This window comes from Chrysochloris asiatica, unplaced genomic scaffold (genome assembly GCF_000296735.1).
Source record: "Chrysochloris asiatica unplaced genomic scaffold, ChrAsi1.0 scaffold00350, whole genome shotgun sequence".
NCBI classification, from domain to species: domain Eukaryota; kingdom Metazoa; phylum Chordata; class Mammalia; order Afrosoricida; family Chrysochloridae; genus Chrysochloris; species Chrysochloris asiatica.
The window spans coordinates 347,907-351,827 of record NW_006408868.1 but is presented as its reverse complement, the minus strand read 5'-3'; the positions used below and the strand labels follow the sequence as shown (position 1 = coordinate 351,827).

General features: G+C 37.1%; 1 pseudogene; it reads right to left on the bottom strand.

Annotated features, from left to right (window-relative positions):
* Positions 1-1,082: 1,082 nt before the first annotated feature.
* On the bottom strand, positions 1,083-2,084 carry LOC102836927 (annotated as a pseudogene).
* Positions 2,085-3,921: the final 1,837 nt, after the last annotated feature.

Below are 3,921 nucleotides of genomic sequence, written 5' to 3'. Positions count from 1 at the left end.
TCATCTACCTCAGAATGAAATGCTGCCCCTGTTTTGCACCATCCTTATAATTACTGCTATGTGGAGTCCATTGTTAATAGCCACTATCTCAATCCATCTCATTAAAGGTTTAAGTCTTTTTCGCAGACCCTCTACTGTAAAGACCAAGTAAGGTGTCCTTCTTCAGGGACTAGTTCCTCCTGACGATGCGTCCAAAGTATTCAAGACGAAGTCTCACCAACCTTTCTTCTAAGTAGCATCTGGCTGTGTTTCTTCCAAGACAAATTGATTTGTCCTTCTGGCAGTCCATGGTATATTCAATATTTTTCATTAACACCTAATTCAAATGCATCAATTCTTCTTCCATTTTTCATATTTATTGTTCAGCCTCACATGCATATTAAGTAATTACATGACTTGGGCCAGGTTCTCCTTTGTCTTCAAAGTGACATCTTTGCTTTATAACACTACAAAGAGATCTTTTGCAGTAGATTTGACCAATGCAATATACTGTTTGATTTTTCTTTTTAATTGTGCTTTATTTTGTCTTGTTTTGTGTGGGAGTGGGTAGGCATAAGGAGTGAGGGTTAGGATTGGGGCTATGGCTAGTTAGGTTTCTTTTTATTAATTTTTAAAAAATGTATTTGATTTCCTCTTCATTTGAAAGTTCTGTAACTACATTCATTATTCCCTCTTTTACTTTATTGGTTTGTTGTTGTTGCAACTGTATCTCTGGTTCTCTCTTTTCAGTCTTATAGGTCTGTTTTACTTTGCATACCTCAGTTGAGTCTAAGTAATATTGTCATATATGTTCGTTTCAGTTTGTTGTCTGCTGTTGTTGATTCTCTGTCCAAAAAACTCCCTTTAGTGTTTTTTTTTCAAATTGATGAATGAAAACTATTTTTTACACTTAAAGGCTGGTGAAAAACCGTAACTTACTAAAAAAAAAAAAACAAACAATGACATCTGAATCGAAAAGTATTCTATTTACTCATTAAATGCTAATTAAGTTTTCTAAGACACAACTTGAAAACATACAGCATGCATGTTTAAGTACAATGAATTCAAGACCAAGAATACAAGTTACATGCATCAAGGCTAGATTACAAATGATCACAGTCATCATTATCATCATCATCAGCAGCAGCAGCATTGTCATCTCCTTGTTTTCTTTTCAATGCATTTGATGGTTCACTGACAGTATTTTGTGATGACTCCATATTAGTGGCAAAGGAGCTCTGGCAGCATAGTGATTACGAATTGGGCTGCTAATCTCACTGCCAGCAGTTCGAAACTACCAGCTGTTCCATGGGAGAAAGATGAGGCTTTCTGCTCCCATAAAGATTTACAGCCTCGGAAACCCTGTACAGGGTCACTATGAGTCGGGATGGACTCCATGGCACATAACAACCAACAACCATATTAGTGGCAATAAGAATATGTTTGGACCCAACTAATGATGGATAATCAGAACATTCTGAACTGTTGATGTTGCTGGAATTTATACTTTTACAACAGGCAACTGAGAAGTGGGCATCTGTACTTTAAACCTTTGCCCTGTAAGGGACACTGGAGTCCCTACTTTAGTTAAAACAGACAGTTTTTGGGGTTGGTTTGCCTAGTGTGTGAGTACTAAGTCTGCTGGTAACTAAGCCAACACTTAACCATGGAACTGTTATTCTTTCTACAGAAGCAGACGTCTTTTTCTTTGAGGATTTAAGTTTATAGTTTGGAGAAGTTAAACAATACCTATTAGATGGCAAGCTAGGATCAAAATATAGCTTGATCAATGGCAAAGGGGTTTGATTTCTTTGCCTTGCAATATCTAACAAAAAATTTCTTGGAGGAGGAGAGGTAAAAGACTGGTCAGCACGACATTGGATTGCCAATCGCACATCATCTGCATTAACAGTTGCTTTCTTAGCATGGCTTGAATAAATTTTTGCATCGTCTAGAATTGTAGTCACATATTGGAAGGCAAACTCCCACATCTGATTTATATCTCTTGGCTCATGTTTTGTAATCCCCATATCCTTCAGGATTTGTGCCATCATCTCTGCATCTTTCAGCATGCTCTTGGGAGACGTCATCTTGCCAGACTCCATGATATCTGGTGATCAGACTTCTTCAGTTAAATCACCCACATTAATGTATTTTAGTTCTGATCTTGATGTAAATTCTTTGCCTTGTGTGTTTTTTCCAACCCTTGGTGTACTGTGATGGCTTTGATCGCCCCAATTTAAGTACCCCACGTCCCTCCTTTTAGTAGTTTTTGTAAGGTTGGTCTGGTTTTTACAAATTCTTTTCATTTCTGTTTGCCTGAACATGACTTAATTTCATCATCATTTTTGATATACAGTTTGTTGAATATACGATTCTTAGTTGGTAATTTGTTTACTTTCAGAGTTTTATATATGCATTTCATTGTCTTCTTGCCTACATGGTTTCTACTGAGAAATCACTGCTTAGTCTTATTAGTTCTCTTTGGTAGATTACTTTTAATTTTTACTGAGCTGCTCTCAAGATTCTTTCTTTGTCTTTGGTTTTGAAAAGTTTGATTATGTCTTGGTGATTTTCTTTTTGTGTCTATCCTGCTTGGTGTTCATTTAACTTCTTGAATGACTATCTTCTCATCTTTCATGATATTAGGAAAGTTGTCGTCTAGCAACTCTTGGACAATATTCTCTGTTTGCTTTTTGTCTCTTCCTGTTCTGGAATTTTTATCACGTGTAAATTATTCCTCTTGACAGTGTCCCACATACATCTTAGGCCTTTTAAATTATGTTTTCCTTGATTCAATTTTATTTTTGTGCCTTTCAGTGTATTATCTATTTCTGAAGCCTTAGGATTAATCAACTGGCTTTCTAATTACTGATTTTGTATGGTTCTCATTGTTTCAATTATTTTGTCTATTTCTTTCCCAATTTTTTCCCATAATTTTGGTTTTCATCCTGGAGTTCATCTGTAGTTTTCTAGATCTTTCTCACAATCTGTTCAAGTTGTCTAATTAGCATACTTTGAAATTCCTTATGAGGTAGTTCTGATACCATATTAGGTGTTAACTTTTCTGACTTTGTAATTTGGTGACTTGAGCCACTTTGTCTTGTTTCTTTGTGTAAGCTGAAATTGTCTGTTTTCTCCAAAATGTTGTGGTATTTATATTTAGTTGATGATTGTATATTGGTGTATTCTCATGCATTCACCACCTGTCTCCTGATGAATGTGGAGAGACCAGAAGTGTGAATACATTTAGTTCTCTTGTTCACTATCTATGTAGTGTAGTTCAGGGTGAGTTTATGGGTTTCTAGAAGTAGGGGTGCTACACCAGGTGCCTGGCTCCAGGCAGAGGAGAGGTTGCACAATAAAGGATGCCATTGATTACTGGGTTAAAAAAGTGGGGACTAGCCATACCCCCACATACCAAGAGAGCACAGGAACAAGGGAGAACTGTACTGCTTTTCTGCCAAACTACAGCTGCATCCTGTCTCTGCAAGCCACTATATCCACAACTACTCACAAAAGCTCAAGATGGCTGCACTATTCTACAGAAGCCCACAGTCTACCTGGTTTTCCCCTCTCACTGCTTCTATTTGCCTTTCTCTTTCAGTCGGCACTCAATTCACCCGTCTTTCCTATCCTCTGATGCTCAGGGTTGCAGGATCACCATCTGTTTCTGTTTCGCTCAATCACCTATGTCTTTGTTGCAAAGGGTTGACTCATTGTATCTGCTTATTCAGTTATCTTGCCTCAGACCCATTGTTTGATTTCTTGACTATTACTTCCATGGCTACTTTCATTGTGGAGTCAAGTGAAAGGAAATACTTGACAACTTCAATCTGTTTTCCATTTATCATGATGTTATTTATTGGCTCAGTTGTGAGGAGTTTTGTTTTCTTTATGTTGAGGTGTTATCCATGCTGAAGGTTTCAGTCTTTGAGTTTA